This window comes from Pipra filicauda, unplaced genomic scaffold (genome assembly GCF_003945595.2).
Source record: "Pipra filicauda isolate LSUMZ 115617 unplaced genomic scaffold, ASM394559v2 scaffold6_size6359152_pilon, whole genome shotgun sequence".
In the NCBI taxonomy this organism is placed as follows: domain Eukaryota; kingdom Metazoa; phylum Chordata; class Aves; order Passeriformes; family Pipridae; genus Pipra; species Pipra filicauda.
Window position 1 is genome coordinate 1975103 of NW_024104865.1, and position 19597 is coordinate 1994699.

Genomic DNA, 19597 nt, shown 5'->3' on the forward strand with positions numbered 1-19597 from the left:
CCTGGGATTCATTTTCCCTACTGTAACTATCTAAATCTTGGGCAGCAAGTCAAAGTCACTTAGGCTCCCGTTGTAGTCAGCGGAAAGAGACAGTAATTTCCAGGGCACAATCCTTTCTGTCCCATCCTGTTCTGACACAAAAGATGTATTTAAAACACACATCTCCAGAAGGGATTATGTCCCTTCCCACCTCTCGCCATGATCTCAAGAGGGTGCCTAGTCAGTCAGTTTAGGGCAGATGCCTAACCTTCAGATGGCAGCAGTTCAAAGAGTTGAACTGACCCCTAAACACTTGAGGAGGCTCCCCCCTCCCTCCCTTGCACTGTAAATATTCCAGACAACATTACTCTGTTATCAGCATTAACAAATGCATCTCAAATGGCTATTTTATCATCATGTTGTGTCACTCGCCTATTTCCAAAAGCAGGTGCAATCTTCCCGATATCAACAAAAACCGTTTTCAACTTTCAGATAAAAATCTATAAAGACAAGCAAAACAGGAAGGAAAGCGTGAACAAGCAAATGAACAAAACTGCTCCTGACAAAGCACAGCAGAGGGGAGAGAATTGATTATGCGGTATCAGGATCACAAATCCATGTCTGACACCCTTGATATTAAAAAACAATATAGTTCTTCATGCTATGTAGGCTAATTCAGAAGAGCAAGATTCTCCCATGTTTGCCTACATACCTTCTCACTCCAATGCCTACTTATCTATCTGCCTGTCTTCCTTAGCCCCAGCGCCTGATCGAGCTCCCAGGGATCAGAGGGACCTCAGCCCCAGTGGGGGCTGTTAGAGAGCCCAGCCCCAGCTCCAGCCTTGAAGTTTTGTAAAATGCCCCACTGCCTGCAGAGAGTCACAGGGAGGACTCAGCTAACCAGCACATATGACCTGGGTTCCATTTGATGTTCCCATTTTGTCCTCCCTCCCTCTCCACATGGTATTTTACCAGATTTATAGCTGCAGGATGTTGGGAAATCCCTGAGAAAGAGGCAGTGAACATGTGCAGAGTGACTACGAGCAGCAAGCCCAAGATCTCTGGGCTGCAAGGTAGATGCGTGCACGTTCACAGCAAAGATGACACATTCCAGGTGCCTCCGATGCAAGGTGCACACAGAGACCAACTATACAAGCACAGCAGCTCCAAAAATACCCCGGGCACATCAGATCATCCTTATCCATACTATGACTGCTGGCAGTTATCCACCAACCTCTTGACACTTCCAGCTCCCAGCTCCTACCTAACTGTACCACAGCCAGTAGCTGCTGTGTCTTCCAAGTTCATCCATGTAGAAATGGCTGACAGAAAGACAGGAGGAATTTCAAAAACATCTACATGACTCAAGCACCTAAATTTGGTTTCAAAAATGACTTAGGAGTCTAAGTATCACTTAAATTCAGAGCCTTGTCTAGGAATAGTTCAATGACTAAATTGCCCTCTGAAATAAATCACTGCTACTACCAATCTCCTTCTCTGTGGGACAAACAACTTCTGTAATTAACACTATCTGTCTAACTTCTCTAATGCCATGATGGTTTTTATTGCTAGGCATTTCTCAACACACTCCAGGACCTTGTCAGTCCTGCTTAAATTTTTAATTTAATTCTAAGTAGAGGGTAATTTCACTATTTGTCAAATGAATAGTATATTATTTCAAAGACAATCTCTACCAGGGTAGCCTCTGTTTATGTGTTTGGACCTCTAAACTCAGGCTATGTGTTGTAGACTAAAATCTCAGAATTTGGGAATATTTTTCTTCACTGGTTTTCACTTGCTTTGACAAACATTTTAACGTTAAGTGGAGGCCACAATCACTTTTCTAAAATGATATAGTAATGACCCAATCCTGCAATTCTTTGTCACAGGTAAAACTCCCCAGGGACTTTATCCACACACATGCTGTTTAATACAATCTTAATACGTGTTCATTATCAACCTAACCAATCTGAAAAATACAGTGAAGCATTCTTGTGGTCATCCCCCCTCGAGAACTGCTGCAAAAATGACTTATAACAGAATAAAAGTATCAAATTTTAAAACTGCTCTTAATAAAACATTGAGGTAACAGTTTAACACTCAGGTAACAGAAGGCAGAAGAGTTAAAACTCACTCTGTAGCTCTAGGTCAGCAAGGTTATTTATCCAAGGTGAAAGTTCTCCCTCAAATATAACTACTAAACACAGCCAAGAGATCACTGGAGGGGATCTACGTAGTCTGGCCTGGCTCTGGCTAGTAGACACATCCCCCAGTAGACACATCTGTGCAGTAGACACATCCCCCATCTCTCCTCTAAGTAGCGGCATTAGTTTCAGCAGGGCTGCTTGTGTCAAGAGCCCTCCTTCAGCATGAGTCCTGCTCTGAGGACCAAGCCTAGAGGCAGGCTTGCAGCTCAGTCCTGAGTCCTAGTCACCCAGGAGGCACCACAGTGTCACTTTTCTGGCACGAGTGTGACAAAACACATCCACATCTGGCACAGTGAGGTGTCATTGCAGCAACATCACTGAGGGGTGCAAACAACAGGAGGTTGCAGCAGCAGTGGGAAGTCGGTGCTGGATGATCTTCAGCTTTATACCATGAGGACCATAACTTCCACTACCTCTTTGCTATCAGACATAATTTTCTGCTCAGTATTGGTAGTGAGGGGACCAGATAGTATCACCTATCTGGTAGAAGTTCAAAGTAATCAATCAATGCAAAGGAGAGACAAAATGCTGCAAGCATCACTGCACCAGAATGAGCTAGCATTCAATATCAAGGCTCTGGGAAGACACATGGTAGTTATTTTAGCAGAGGGAACTCCTTCTTCTACAAGAGTTTACAATGGCCACATGATCCATAAATGCATAAATAGAACCCATAAATAGAAAGATCAGTTCTTGAAATACTTCTGAAGACAGTCCAAAAAGTAGCATGGACTGTGCTTGTCACAATTAAGGTTCCTTCCAACCCAAACCATTCTATGGTTCTACGATACAATTCTATGACGTTTTATAATAGCTGAGTTTCAGAAGACTGATAGTTTGACTGCTATGGACCTATATGAGGCAGAAAGCTGGGAAGGCTATACTGATCCCTTATAATTTAGCTTTTTATACACAGCTTCTCACATGACTCTAAAGGCAAGGATATTTTCAAAAGGAAGCATTTATAAGAAATCAAATCAAGATGCAACATAACACAAAGATGGTTGATAACACATAATCGCCACACACCAAATTCCCAAGATCACTGCTCATTAAATACAAAACTAAAGGCAACACCCTAAGTCCCTATTAATTTCTAACTTGGGCAAAATTCGCCTTAAACCATCACAAAAGCTTTTGGATTTGAACTGAAATAAGATTAGGTTTTCTGGCACTTTCCTCTCCTTCCCCTCTCCCTCCCATCTCCCAAATAAATGAGACACGGGAGTACATCTGTGGCCATACATCCTCTCTTCCCTGACTCTAGACCAGCCAGGAAAGGCTGCTGATTAGATCTCAGCACAGGGTGAGCCTCATTCAGGCGTGGGTGCTGCACAGGGGCCAGACAGAGATATCTCAAGATGAAGATGCACTTGACAAGCATCTGTCCCAGAACAGAGAGGATACAGCATTGCTATTAATGTTGCCTTATAGCCCTGCTCCAAAGCTGGGGGAGACAGAAATAAGGTTCAGCTTAATAACATGACTTCACATTCCTCAGCTCCAAAGCACATAAAAGCTTTTTGATTTGAGCACACTGGGTTTTTTACAAATATGAGCAAAACTTGAAACTATAGCCTTTCTGCCAAAGAACATACATAACTGAGTTTTCACAGAAGAGGTATTATATACCTAATTCACGCTCCTCCCTCACCTGAAATAAAAGCACAGCAAAATATTTAATAAAAAACAAAGCATATTTTTTGATTGTTTCCATTCGAATGCTATTGAACGCCTTGCTCATCACTACAAGAGTAGTATCCAGAGTACAAGTTAAGATTTACGTGCAAGCCAAAAGCCAGAGCAGTGTCATTAGATCCACTTTGTCTGACAAATGCAAATTTCCAGTACAGACCAGGCCTTAAATCATCAGACTGATGGCACAAGCCTACCTGAAATGAGCACAACCAAGGACCCCAAGCTGACTTTACACAGGTTATGACACAGCAATAGGTAGTTTAGCTCTGTACTACTGCACCAGCTAGATTTTATGAGGAAAAAAGCACCATAACTCATGTTTAAGCCATACCAGATCCCCCCCGTTTGGCTTGATGAAAAAGATATAGCGGGGAGCTGTAAGTGTGCTCTGCACTTCATAGTAAACATGCCAAAACCCAAAATTAACTGCCTACGGATTAACCCCCCCTGGTATGTGTCATGAAGAGCCTTTCTTTTCTCTCAAGACCATGCAAAAAGCTACCGTAAAAAAAGCCACTGGCTCCCGTAGCAAGTCTTTTAATATTTACAAGCTGGTGTCTCTACTAATTTGAGCAGTACCTACCATTCTAGCGTGGTAAATGGGTGTTAATTGACATAATGACTCAAGTCTACTAATTCCTTTTAAAAGTGCTGCAGTGATGGGACCTGGTTATATCCGGTGATCCCAGGGGCTGGCCCAAACGGAGCACAAGTCTATGTATGGCTAGGAGCAACCTCCAAACACTCAACTCACCCTGGGGAACCGATCCATGCTGGGTTTTTTGTATTTTAGTATCCATGATGCTCCTGGAGAAGCAGTGGCATAAATAGCTAACCCATAAAGATGCCTGTACTTAATTGTCCTCTTCCGCACCAACTGCACTTGACTGGCCAGGCATTTTATTTCCTTGCTCTCACTTCAGCTGAAAAATATCTGTATAGGATAGACAGCTATAGGGATATAGGAGCTGCAGATAATGCTCTGTGCACAGACACGTATAGGAGGTGGCAGACACTGCAGAAAGCCTTCAGCGGGCAATCACAGCCCCATCCTTATTTATGGTGTGGGCTAGCTCAGCCGCGGTGTGTTTGCTCATCCATTCCCCATACATATCCCTATTCTGAGATTCCTCAGCCTGAGAGACAGCAAGAGTTACCCTTTTCTACTTTTTTTCCTGCCAGAACCATACCTTTTTCACATTCAAAAAGCAAAACCTGGTATTTAGGCTGACCTACAGATTAGTAGTGGGCATTCTCCTGCTTAAAAGGCAATACTATCTGCTCTGATATAGATGAGGGTTTTTCTTTTCATGAGTATTACACAAATCTTGCTGTTGTTTTTCCAGTACCTAAAAATGGGCAGTTCACACAGGGATCTCTGCAGGCTATCTAATTCAACCCCCCGGCTCAAGCAGGGCCACCTACAGTCAGTTGCCCAGGACCACATCCAGTTGGCTTTTGAATATATTCAAAAATATATCTGAGGATATTGAAGGACAGAGGATGAAGTCTCCACAACCTCTTGGGGCAACCTGTGCCAGTGCTCAGTCATCTGCACAGTAAAATAATAAGAAAGCACAGTTATGGGGTCTAGGACTGCTTGTGACCGCCACACCCAGTGTTGGAGCATGGGAAGCCAGAGCAAACCCACCATGTGTACAAACTGCACTAGAAGCTCACTGCAGTCCATTGGTGGCAAACGTGTATTTGGCAAAAAGTCGCTGTCGTGACCTTTTAGAAGTCACTGGGAAGCCTCCTTTGCAAGTTTAGAGGTAGATCTTCAAACATCAGTCCTTTAGAGGAACTTCTAGACACAATTAAAGTCTTTATGTGCTTGTATTCCAGTGCACATGTGAACACACCATTCTTCACAGTATGAACAACCCCAAACTGAGAGGGCAGGTACTTCCAAGCACAATCTCCAGACCATTGATTTTACCCCCATAATGTGAAAGGCCCAGTGAAGAGGCTGAAAGTCCTTCCTTTAGGTTTAGAAGGCTGAGAGAAATACAGCAGTTATATATGGAGTTACTTGGGTCACCCATTCAGTGGTTCCCTGGCCTCTTCCATGGACTACGGCTGTTGGAGACAACCTGGAGTACCTGACAACACATGGGGTTGGAACAGGCACTGGTTTCTCTGCTGCAGCCTTTCAAGGCACTGGTTTTCATCACTCTCTCTCTTGCTGGTTTATAAAGAGCAGAAAAGACCATTTGGGGAACAATGGGGGAAGAGGAAAAAAATTTCAGCAGTGTGAGGAAAACTTCTTGTCAGTACATTTTATGTACTGCCCGTGGCAGCATGCAGGGTGTGTTATTTACTGCTCCTGCTTCACAGACATATTATACTGCTGGTTCAGGTGCCACCATCAGAGTGCAACTTATCACCTAGTGACTCACAGCATCCTACAGATGACAGCGGCAACTCGTGACATTCTTTAGCACTCTGGTGGCAGATCTAAAACTGTTACAATTAAAGACCCTGGGGTTTGTTGTCATCAGTGCGTTTGTGCTGCAGAGCCTGTAGTTATGTGCATGCAGAGGCACACTAAATGGTAAATAAGAAGAGAAGTGTTGTAGTCATATCTCATTCTCTTTAGATCCAGAGCTAGGTAAGAAAAACAGAAGTTTTCTGACAGAAAACACTCATTTGAGGCAAACCAAACAAATCATGTGATGTGCTGCATTTTATGCAACAAGTAGCTAGGCAATGAGCCCTTCCCTGGCTGGCTTGTGGGCTCCTGGGACAGCCATCAGCCAGCCATGCTGGGTGCTAACGCCAGCAGCTGGGGCACACAGTGCTCCAATCTCCAATCAGTGCTCCAGAACAGCCTGTTTATTTCTTAACTTCTCCTTCAAGGAAATATAAAAACAAAATTTCTGATCTTTTTTTTTCGTCTATACACAGCAAAAAAGGCAAAAGAAGCAAACGGGGCAGTGGGAGAATGGCAGAAAACAGAGATGGGAGAGGAGGAGGAGAAGGCTACACTTCAGAAATCATCTTTATCACTGCAGCAAAAAACAAGTGGTTGTTGTTCATCATGTTAGACTGAGAGGAAAGGCCCTTACTCAGCCCAATTAGCACAGGTTTCACTTATTTCACAGTAAGTTAGACCACAGACAGAAGAGTTGTCTGGTCCACGCCTCAGGGAGTGCCACTGCATTGTTCCCCTTGTGAACATTATTTCCTAGTACTTTGTCCAGCTCAGCTTTAAATCATCCAAGCGATATTTCCACAACTTCCCATAGACACTCTGCCATGATGTAATTTATCTTGGAGGTTTTAGCCGTCTTCCTTATATTTAGGATGAAATTAGGAAAATTTATGATGCTAGTTCTCATTATTGTGTCCTTGGAGCACTCTCAACCATTCTCCTCCCTGTCTGAGATTTACATGCTTCAGATACTTGTAAATAGCTGTTCTCCTCAACGGCTTTTCTTTGGCCAAAGCACACAAATTTATTTTAATCTTTATAAATTAGCCCAAGCTGCCCTTTAATCATTTATCTTCATCTCCTCTTAGTTCTCCATCTTCGAGGCGGTCAGAAGCAGATGGGTATCTGTGAGAGACATAGCTCAGTGCCTGCTCCCACCAAAACCAGCAGCAGACCTGCTCTCTTTGGAGCAGGAATGCCGTGCCTGGATAGTGAAGACTGGCCTCTCAGCTCTACTGCACAGGAGGTTTTCATCAGATAGCAGACTGCTACAAAGGTTAAATCAAGATTGATATACAGAAGCTCACTGTGTTGCTCACTTTTGAAGGTCTCTCCACCTATTTGCTGTGTCCCCAGCACAGTGGGGCTGGCATGAGGAGCACTGTGCTGCTGACTGGCATGTGTGGAACGAAAGCAGAGATTTCCAGAGTTTCAGCCAAAAAGTCAGGGTCTCCAGATGAGACGAGGGAAATACACTGTAACACGCCCACTGCTTTTGCAGATCTGAGCACAGCAGGAGGCATGAAAAATGCACTGAGCTACGGGTTATCCTCAAAATACCTCCCACTTCACTTGGAAGGTGCCAAAACCTGTAAATTCACTCAAATTGAATACAGTTATCAAATAAGATTCCACACAGCACCCTCACCCTTTACTGCCATATATCCCCATGTCTCTCTTATTGACAATTTAGATATCTTAATCCTTTGCTGTTTTTTCAGCTGCTAATTCTGCAACTGCTTTAAAAAAATAACTCCTCACATCCACCATGATTAATTCATTCTTCATAAGTCCAGGCTGTTTATTGCTCTTTGTTCATTTATGCACCAGTTGTTTACAGATTCTCTTTTAATATTAGCTCTGTTATTTGCTAGAGACTCAAGTCATATTTACCATATGGTAATTGCAGAGATGACATGGACAACAAACAGTGGAAGCTGAGCTGCTACAGCAATTACAGTAAGTGGCAGCAGTCTCCAGGCTATCTGCTGCCCCACCTTCATTTCTTCTCTCCCCACCCTCTGACGGCTTTCCTGTGGGCCGTATAAAGCCATACGCCACTCTGATCTCTATACCAAAGACAAGCGGAGATTTGTTCTTTGCTACAGCGTTATCACACAGGTTGATTCGCCTTTTTCCTTTCAGTTTGTGTTCCAGCTGCAGGTCTGCTCTCCCTGGCTGGCTGCCCCAGTAATCTGAAATATTGTCTGAACCTAGACACCCTCAATGCCCACTGTTACAACAGAACTAAATTCCTTCTTTGCCTCACTCATGGTCTCCATGTGTTTCAGATATTTCACTGAAGGAGTTGCGAAGGACCAGATTTCAAAGGCTGGTTAGAAGCTTAAAGGATCAGCTCTTTTTAACCCACTTGGACACCTGGACCTCATTGAAATCACAGATTTTTCACTGGACACCTAAACACGATTTTAAAGTCCTGCAGAAAACCAAACAGGTGACTATGAGAGGCTACTGCTGTTTTCTCCAAAGAAAGACCTGAGTTTATTTCTTGATTCCTGCCAAGAGCACCAGGCAGGTCCCACCCACACAGATGTCATAGGGCTAAGTCAGGTAAATATGTGACTTGATCCTTCAAGAAGATTCAAAAAATCAAGATTACCTATATGTGTATCAACCTGGGGGCACTGCATACAAAAAAAGCACCGTGTCTGAAAAGGATGAGACTCCTCCCTTGCCATTTCTAACATGCCTGCAATGATACTCTCCCAATTCCCAGCAGTCAGCACGTCTTAACTTAGATACCAGTGCAGAACACTTGAAAACTGGATGCAGGGCATCACGTATCGGAAGAATTTTCTAGCAAAGTATATTATAATCATACTGCTGTTTATCTCCAAAGTGGAAGAAATAGCATTTTCATTGTATTCAGAGCACTACTTACACCAGCTTCCCTCCCTTGACCCTCCCCTCCAAAAGCCTCCTTTTACACAAAGTCATCTTCAAAATGACAACTATCTTTTCAGCCCAGTCAACTTGCATCCCATCAGCTGAAGGCTGGCAAGAGAGAAGAGAGAGAAGGCCCTTAGGACCAGATTTTCTCTGCCGTAAATCAGCATAGGTCCTATGAGCCCAAGTCAGCAGAACCAGTTTATTCTACTGAAAGTGCTGCCTGAGGAACTCTGGCAACATTTCATATAACAGAAACGTCCAAAATGAAAGCTTCATCTATTTCCTCTTCACAACCTGAATCACACAGCAGCTGAGGGGCATCTTTGTGCTTCCTCCATATCAACTGTATTCCTGTCCATCCTGCCCAGGTTCCTCCCTCCTCCCAATGCTCCACGCTGGCCCCAGATTTGCTACAACTAGTCCTGCCAACAGAAGCATCAGCTGAGTCATGAGAGATGACCACATCAGCCAAATGCACTAAAACCAGACAAGGGAAGAAGAAAATTCTCTTTCCCCCCCAGTCCCAGACCCCAGCAAACATGGCTTGGAGTCTCTCTCCTCCACCATGTGCCCACTGTCACCTTGGATCAGCACAAGAAGTGCCTCATCCTGAAGGTAAAATGACAGGAGTAACTGGCTTCATGTATGTGCTTGGATAACATACTCATCCCACGCAGCCACCCACTGTACGATCTATGTAAGCCATCAAGGCAAAAAGAGATGACAGCTTCAATACTGCCACTGAGGGGCACAGCCTCCATTATGGATGCTAGCAGTCCCACATCTCCATCAGTTTTACTCAGGAGCTCGCGTCCCCTTCAGGGGCAGCAGAAATTATCTCTTCATCCATTTCTGCAAAGAAAAGATTAAAACTGGGATGCGCTTAATTTGCTTTGAAGTCCAAATCTCTCCTAAGACACAGCTAAGGCAAGAAAATTGCAGGGTCCCGCTCTTACTGCAGGTTTCAATGGAGCAACAGCTAAGGTGGTAATAAACAGCCTGTTTTCACACCCTTACTCCACACTCACTCCCTACCCCCTCCTCCCCCAGCCCAGAAAGCCTCTCATGCCCAGCCATGCTTCTGTGGTGGTGCCGTGAACTCAGCTCTTCCTGACACTGCTGATGACAGTAACTCCTGTCATCTGGGAAACGTGTCACAAGTGACAGAAAAACGCTTTGCCAAAACAGGAGCAACAGTCCCAAAACACCAGCAAGTGAGGAGCAACGTGATAGGAAGTGTTATCCCAGGCAGAGCCACCATTACTACTGCATTCAGGTCAGTGACTCAAATAGGTAAAAGAACAAGCACAAAAGGTCTTCAACAAAATGATGGTCACTTTTCAAGACTAGCGAAGCCTTGAAATGAATCCATTCTACAGTGGAAGCTCACTGACCAGACAAATGAGTAAAAATGGGTAGTCAAATAATTTGAGCCCCATGTCGTAAAAACCCTTCACTCTGCAGTAATCCTTCCTCTGCCCTTTCTCCATGCCCTCTGCTCTCCCCACAGATACACATGCAAACACTTCTGTGATCCTTCCCCGATCCCTCCTCCGACAGCACCCCTTTGGTTCTTCCCAAATGTGGCTATCAAGACCACCACCCCTTTGTCCAAGGTTATTGCAGCCAGCCCACCGTGCTTGGTGGCTGTTGGCTCCCACACAGATACTTGTAAATTATAACCATGCCACCTCTTCATGCTCCCTTTGCAACAGTAAGTAGATGAGGTGCCTGGAATCTTGCACAACCCAGCATAACTCCCAAGCCCCCTCCCTCAGCCTTCTGTGGGAAATCAGCTTTGATCAGAGGGACAGAGATGGCCAACCAAGCCAAAAGAAGCTCGAGGTCAACACCAACAGAAAGCTTCCAGACTCTGGGTATTTCATCTAGTGAGCACTGAAAACTTTTTAAATTCTATGTTGTCCATTTGTGTAATCTGTGGAACTCGATGCTATAAGAAATAAATTAAGTACTCTAACTCTCGGAGGAAAAACAGATGTGCATGGGACACTCAAAATACCCATAGATTCACCAGATAATCCCTCCTCTTGCTCCAGAGCATACTTCTACCTCAGCAATGTTTGTGAAACTTGCTAATGTGTATGGAAAGCTGGAAAGGCCCTTTTTTAAATGAGCATCTGCTGCCTCACTGGGCCAACCTCTTGCTTTGTCCTAGCAGCCAAACCCATATGGACCTGAGAGAAGGCAGAAAGGCACAATCGGAGGAAATGTGGCGGGCTGAACACGTGAGCAATGCTGTTAGAACACTGGGAAGCTATGAGGCGTGGAGCTGTTGAGGGAAGTGGCAAGCTGGGGCAGTAACGGGAGAATCATGAAGAAATCTCTATATTTAAGAAGGAAAAGCAGAGGAGGGAAAAGGCCAGAGCCAGGGAAGGAGGGGTGTTTGTGACTCACTGGGATGCATGAAGCAGCAAGGAGATGGTTCTAGACAGGCAGCAGGCAAGCCAGCAGATTTTTGGGAGTGACGTAGGTGCACCAAGTGCAGCTGAGCATCTTCTCACCTTCAATCTCCTGGTATGATTCCCCGGAGGGAAGGCAGCTCTATCACGCTCTGAAGGTTAAGTTGTGCCTTCTGCCTGGCACAAGAGCACAGTGCAGCCAATGGGTAAAACTGCAAAAGCAAACCCCAACACTGCCAGGAGGGACAGGCTTTATTTTTAGCTGGGACACCAGCAGGGTCACTGCTGGTGCTGCGTTTCCCCATGGAAGCCAGGGTTTCATGAAGTGTGCTGTGTGCGCAGGGTCACTGCGGGGGAAACATCTGTCAGGTCAGCTTTGGGGAGATGGATTATTTAAGTTAGAGAAAAGGAAACATTTACTAGAAGAAGTGAACCTGAAACTACTCTGGAAGGTTAAAATGAAAGGAAAAGATGATGCTTAAAGAGTCAGAGCAGGTGGTAATTTATGTGAGGCCAATGTCTAGTGCACCTATCTCCAAGATGCTCATACAGGAGAATACCCCATCACGTTTAACTCCAGCAGCATCCCCTCTGTTTGCCTCCTATAACCTCCTATAACCCAAGCTTTCTTGTCTACGGGCTGTCAAAACAAAAGCAGCAGCAAGTCATTGTCCTTCATAAGAATCCCTCACAAAGGAAAGCCACACAGAGACCCACCTTGTTTCGCACCTTAAAGATAATGACGAGACCTCCACTTCACTCTGCTCCTCAGGTCCTCAAACGAGGGTTCCCAATTAGCTCCAAGGCAGGCAGTTTTTCCAGGATTCACACACTGGCTAAGCGCAGCACCCACAGCAAGGGCATAGCAGCAGCACAAACTTAGCCTGCAGCGGTCTCATGAAGACCTTCCTTGCTAGTGGGTTTTGTGGGTGCAAACCTAATAAAACAGTTGGCACTGCTCCCACTCGCACTGTCAGGGAATGCAGTCTGGAGGCTTCAACGTGTAGAAATTGTTGTTGATAAAATGCTGAATATTAGTGTGAAGCTTTCAAGGGACTTGAAAGAATTGAGAGCAGAGGGGAAGTTCTCATTTTATTCTCTTCTTGAAAAACCTCAGTCTATTTGGCATGTTGCATCTGAGAAATAGCTTGGCCCAGACTCTCTGATTTGTTTTAATCAGGATCAACACCTATGCATGTTTTTCGGAAGATTTTATATTAAAAATTATTTTGTCTTTTTTGTCTGCCGATTCTTGTGCCTCTTAATAGCTTAAGAAGTGCTTTGCAGACTCCATCACTATATTAGGTTCTTTGCAACTAATTTGCATTCAGCACTATCCATTTCATCAAGAGCAGACTTCAAGGCTGAACCAACTCCAAGTTTAACTGCTGCACGCAATTTAGGCAGCAGCTTTACAGGTGGAAGCAGGGCTTCTTAAGCCAGCCTGAGCATTCTCCATCTCTGCTCATCTTTTCCCACTCTGCTCTAGCTCTCTCTTTTGTTGGCAGAACTGTTTGCACGGCTAGGGCATAAATAAGGATGAGGAATCTATCTGGTCAAAAAGCAAGCTGAACCCACCACCTGGCCACTCATGCCACTATGCCAGTATCCTGCAGGTGGGGGACAGGAGCAGGAACAAGCAACCAGGGTGGGAAAGCTGTAGAAAACAAGGTCCAAATAACAAGTGTGGCAAGTGCATTAGCTGTATGGCAGAGGCAGGTTTGCCTCTTGCAGCAGTGAATCCTGTAATACCTCCTGGACCATGAAACAGCCTTGTCCTGCCACATAAAGGCAGAGACATATCTCTGCCTCCATTTTCCCAACTAATGTGCATGTTCAAGGGTCACTGAGTAATTCCAACTAAAACCAAAGAAGAGGATAAAGGTGCTTATTAAGGTTAACTTTAAGCTCAACATCAAGATATTACTTCCCAACAAGGAATGCCCTCCCCTCAAGGCAGTAAACCAAGACATCCAGGTCTTAATGACCCAAGACGAAGTTTCCTGAAAGCAAACAGTATGGAGAGCAAAAGGACAGCTTCTTCACAGAGAGCATTATTTTGAGTACCCATCCATGATCAGTGCATGGCAGAGGCAGAGCTGCCTTCCCTAATTTGGGTGTGGGGAGCTGTGGCAATGGTGGGTTTCACAGCCAGCCTGGACCTGGTGACAAACTCTCTCCTACCGCTACTTGCATTGAGGGGAGCTAGGACACATCCAGAGTGAGATGTAGCCCGATTGCAGAGCGAGGTGCAGACATGCTCTAACTCTTCCTGCTTTTGCTCCCGCTCTGGTGAAGGAAACCAGTTTTCACCAGCATGCAGCACATGAACACACTGGCAGGGCACCTTGTATTGTCGGCACTGGAGTCCCACATTCCGTTCTGGACATGTCACCTTCAACACAACCTTAGCAGCCAGATCTAAGTGCCCTCTCCCAGGTACATCCCTGCATCACTACACTTCTTTTGATTAAAACTGTATTCTGCAGTGCTGCTGTTTGCTTTGAGATAGCCTCCAAGTACCAGCCTAGGAGAGGGAGATGAAAGCAATGGCAATGCAGTCTCATCTGTCCATAGTTTCTAAAACTCTTTGGCACCTCACTGGTTGCAAAACATGCCCAGCAGCATAGGATATTTAGTACTGCTGATTGCTCTTGACCTGGCTGTCTCTGCTGCTGTCCTGACTTAGGTGGCTTAGGTAAAAAGACAGCAGAGTACAGGAAGGAAGCAAACAGAGCAAGTTCACTTTTGTAGCCTTAAAATAATCTGCTAGTGAATGGAAACAGAAGCTTCTCCCTAAATCTGAGTGCTCTGGAAGAGCTCCCTGTTTTATTATGATGGAAAATCCTCATTGGAGTGTTTCATTAGAAAACAAGCTATCATAAAAGAAATGTTAGGAGCCCTAAGCTCCCTTCTCTCCCATGATGTCAACTGTCAGAGACATCAATGACAGCTCAGCTATGTGATCAAAGGCTCCAGCAAGCGGATTTAAAGACAGAATTACCAGGAAATTGAGAATAGGAGCATAGAGGCATGATCATCACCTATCTATAAGTGCGTCCTATGGGGCAAACTAATTACTTTATAATGCCACACTGCAGGAACAATGGCACCTGGGTCTATTCATTGTGACACTGCCAAGATGGGGTTGTGGTGGTACCTTCAGAATGGCATGACATCCCTGCCACCTCATGTTTTGTTATTCCTGCAAAATTCAGTGACAGAAGTGCCTAGGGGGGAGACTGGGAGGCCATCATGCTGAACTTCATGCTTTCACATCCATGATGGCTTTCAATGAGAGCTTGCAGTTTAAAGCACTAAGGCAGAGGGGAAGGAGGGAAGCCAACTACGGTATACCATGTTAGTCCTCAAGCAGCCCAGAAGCCCACTGAACCTGCAGAAGACTGAAAGCAGTTCCCAGATTTCATTCTGCAGGTAAGCAGAGACATGAGCTGGAGCTCCTCTCCAGCCCCAAACTCCATGTCACCAAAATCAGCAAGTGCAGGACCACGAGCTCTGCAGCACAGGTGTTTTAAAGGTTCCCCCAGAACAGCTTGTCATCTATGTAACCTCTCAATGCATGAAACTCTTCAGGACAGGGACTATAATTTACTAGACATTTGTATAGCACTTGGAAACATAGGCCCCCAACCATGCCTGTAGGAGTTACCGTTATCAAACAGTAAATCAACAAAAGCATTAATCTATGCCACAATACCTAAACACAGTGGGTGATTGTAGGTGGAGCATCACAAGTATCAACTTCCTGGCTTCAGAGACTTTTTTCCTCCTATTAAGATATTTTCGTCTTTGTAATTTAATTTCCTTTGCTTTTTTATTTTAATATAGAATTAGATATTACTGCCTGGTTTAAAAAAAATTTGGCCAGCAATCAAAGCCATCTTTTTAACTGTGAAGCACATGAAAGGCATCTGAAACAGGACAGCAATAAAGAACAAGGAACTATTTGTCAGTGCCACTTGGTCATTGGGGAAGCTTAGGGGAGGAGACTGATGCTGTTTGTTTAAAACAAGCAAACAAAACCCTGACAGACAGACCATTTATCTGTATAGTGCTTCACTTGAAAATATTGGCCGAGGGAATACATCCTCACTTGGTTTCTAATAAAACTGCTGACACACTCTGTCATGGCCTTTCCCTGCCTTGGGGATGGAGGATGCCTCTCTCAGGAAGCACCCTTTGAAAATGAGGGATATATGTGGGCTCAGGCACAACACAGCAGCAGACCAGCCTAGGCCCTAAGCAATCTCTCTACCTGTCCAACCCGCAATACCATAACACCTGCCTCTCTCAGATCAGTCTCATCTGACTTCAGACCCACCAGCTTCTCAGAGGAAAGCAGAAGAAGCAGGGAGGCTGGATTCATCCCTTTTTCCTTTCTACAAGCCAGTCAAGCCAAGGAGCAGTGCCCTGAGCGCCCTACAACTGCTGTGCAGAAAAACTGCTCATGACTCCAAACAACACACTCTGTTTCAGTCAGACAAGGCAGCTCCTGCCCCCACCATGGCCCAGCAAGAGCCTGCAGAGCACAGCTTGGTTAACAAGCCAGGCCATGCTTGCTGTGTGCTCCACGTACACTCTCCTGTTTTGGGTGCTGGTGTTGAAGACTGCTCCAGCACTGCCCAGGGTGAGGGAAAGGACTATCCCACCTGATGATGGCATCTGCCAACCCAGGTGTCACCCTGTCAGGTGGTAGCTTTGCAGAGCAAAGGGCAACCTCTCTGCAAAGGACAAGTGTTACACAGAGTGGTGTTAGGATGGCTACACATCTGCCTTTTTCTCACATCCTGTCACCCACTAGTTATTGTAACTGTGTCCTCACCAAATCCCCACAGGGCGAGAAAAATACCATTAATGATACAAATGAGACCCAGGAGATAAATGTGCCTAGCAGAACACTGAAGGTATGCCAGAGACCAGAAACCTACTTGCATTTCCACTGCTCTCACACAGGATCTCAGCAGTGGGATTACCACAATCTGTCCTACCTTGGGCATTTGGGAAATGCTTAAACCACCCACTTATTAAGAGCAGGACTCATATTTGGCTTAGGGAGAAAAAAAACAGACAGCAGTACTGCACCTTTTAAGTAGGACTCTCTACCACCATCAGTCCTCTCCTTCCCCACCCTGGTTGATATTACACTCTTCTGTTTACAACACAGGGTAACCAATTTTCCTGCCATCACACTGCACACTCATGGCAGAACTGAGGGTCCCTGGGTTGCTCTTGCTCCTCCTCAACCAGCCTTCGGCAGTAGCTGGACATGCTCTTTTCCAACATCACTACTTCTATTTAGGAAACAAGTATCGTTCCAGTTGAACACAGAAGCATGAACATAAGCACCACTGGCTCCCCAAACCATGATCAGAGTAAACAAATGTTTTCAACAGCAGTGGATGGAGCAGGATGAGGGACTCCCTAGAAATTTGTATGCCATAGGGGAGTGATGCCTCTCCCCGCTGCACCAAACCTAGAGAGCACTTTCAAGGCCTCTGTGTCTCAGCAGTTCCCCAAAGCCAGCTCTGGTCTCTAGGGTCTCCTGCTAGCCTCCCAGAGAGCATGGGATGAGTGCTCCTGAATGGGAAGGTGCTACCGACTGTTACCTAAGTCTTCCAGCCCTGTCCTCTCCACAAATAAAAAAACAGCTTGACAAAATCAACCTTTTGCTTCATAGATGTGAGGAACTAAAGGAATATACATATAAACACAAGGAGGGGGAGGATGTGCGTACAGCACCCCTTCTCACCTCAACTGTTCCTCCGGTGTCTCCCCTTAAATCTGAAACAGATTTTTAAGGTGAAATCCCCAGAACAAAGCCAGGGATAAACCAAGAAGTCAGGAACCCAACCATTACACTACAGCTCCATTGGAGGGGGCAGAGGGGGAAATGGCCATGGCCTCACGTTTTAGAGTATCAGTAAAAAAAAAAACCCAAAACAGTTGCAATGGTTTCATCTCTCACCCAGAGTGATTGATACTTTAGATACAGGTGAAAAGCACAAAAACCTGAAGCAAGGTTGGGAGAGACTAAGAGTATGAAACCACCCCACATATGGGTCAGCTCTCATGCGTGCGCATGTATGCGCGTGTGTGTGTGTGTGTGTGTGTGTGTGTGTGTGTGTGGAAATCCTCTCCCCCTGCCGTGGGGGGCTGCGGGCCCGCCGGCAGCCCCGTGCCCTATTTAGGGCAGCGCCTGGCGCAGCGGCTATATTTGACACCCGGGGTAAACAAGCCGGCCCCGGCGGACGGAGCGCGACAGCTGCCCGGGACGGCGCCCCCGGTGCCCCCAACCGCGGCCGGGGATGGCCCGGCACGGACTCCCCCGGCGGGGAAAAAAAAATTAAATAAAAAAAATAGGAAATTTAAGGGAGAAGGAAAAAAAAAAAAAAAAGGAAATTTATAGCACTGCATGAGAGCCGCTTCCCTCGCCTGGCAGCCCCGGGCAGAGCCGTTCCCCCGGGGCCCCCGGCATCCCTGCGGGCCGTGCCGCGCCTCCGAACCGGGGCACCCCCGCCCGGCGGCGGGAGGGATCCCGGGGCCGCCGCGCGCGGTGCCGCGGGACCGGGCTGGTGCTGCCGCGCACGCCCCGCCGGAGCCCGCCCGCTCCGCCAGGCCCCGGCCCCGCAGCGCCCGGCCCGGCCCGGCCCGGCGCCCCCTCCCCGCCGCGCATCCACCCCGCAGCGCCCGCTCCGCGCCGTGGGCAAAGCCCTGCCTCCGCAGCACAAACACACACACGCACACACACACACGCACACACACGGGCACGGAGCCGCCGTGGCGCCGGGAAAACAGCAGGAATGAAGCGAGCTCCCAGCACCTCGGCAACGCGAATTCCCCCCCTCTGGGAGATGAGCCCGCAAAGAGCCCTCGCCCCCTCCACCCCCACCCCACCCCAGCACCCCCCGCTCCACGGCCATTCCCGTGCAAGGCATGGAGCCCCGCTTGGCAGCAGGACACTTGCCCGCCAGCCTCGCGTCTCCCACGGAGCGGGGGTGGCACCCCCTTACTTACCCTTTCTGGCGGCTTTCCTGACTTTTTTTTGGAGGGTCGGGATGGGGGATGGGGGAGAGGGGGGCTCCGCTGGCTCCCCAACACAAATCCTTCCGGTTCCTAAAGGGAGCTCATCGCATCTCCCGGTGATTCACCGACGGTGTGTGTGGGTACGGGGGGGTTCGCCTTTGCATGTCAGTCCAAGTTGCCTCGCTCGCTACAAAACCTGTGCTCCCTTTTGCAGCTGTCAGGGAGAGCGGGGAGGTGCATCTGGAAAAGGGGGTGGGGGTGGAGGTAAAATGTTGATAAATCCACCAGCCTTGATCTTCAGCTCCGTGCGGTGGAGTTTGGGGAGGGAAGGGAGATCTGGCGAAGGGGGAGGAGGGCGAGGAGGACGGAGATGAATGGGGGTCGAGGGAGGGGGGAAGAGAAAATGGATTGTACCCCAGATTGCCACTGAATCTGCTGGGCTTCCCCCACTCCCGCGCTCACACCATCGGGGCTCGGTCCAGGCTTCCCAGCATTACGGTGCACAGCAGAGCGCTGAGCCTGATTTCTGGGAGCCAGCGAGGTTTGCACAACTGCAGCAAGAAGCCAAATCAAAAAGCCAATCTGCGAGCCTCCAAACTCCACGTCACCTATCAGCTGGGAGCGAGCGCTGCAACAGAATTACAAGCCATGCATATTTATTCCTCTGAATCCAGGGGGGGATTTTCAGATCGTTTAAAGCAAGGCACGGTGAAACCAAGGCAAACCCTTTCCAAAATAAATGAAGGCAGAGCACGTCTTGCATGTAACACGCACACACACACACACCTCTACGAGATCTCCGTCAGTATATACAGATAGAGATATACACTCACAGAGCGGGGATCACTCCTGTACCCTCCAAGTATATTGACTTGACTTTATGTATTTCAAGGAAGGGAGGGGAA

At 46.8% G+C, this 19597-nt stretch overlaps 1 protein-coding gene across 6 annotated transcripts in view; it reads right to left on the minus strand.

Moving 5' to 3' along the window:
- Window positions 1-19194, minus strand: part of SLC8A3 (solute carrier family 8 member A3) — a 116840-nt gene extending 97646 nt beyond the window's left edge. For 5 of the 6 annotated variants that reach the window (XM_039389009.1, XM_039389005.1, XM_039389008.1 and 2 more), the window contains exon 1: window positions 18684-19193. The gene's annotated coding sequence lies outside the window, so the exon portion shown is untranslated. Of the gene's footprint in view, window positions 1-18683 lie in introns of all 6 variants that reach the window. The other variant, XM_039389007.1, reaches the window with a different exon arrangement.
- Between the last annotated feature and the right edge of the window lie 403 nt (window positions 19195-19597).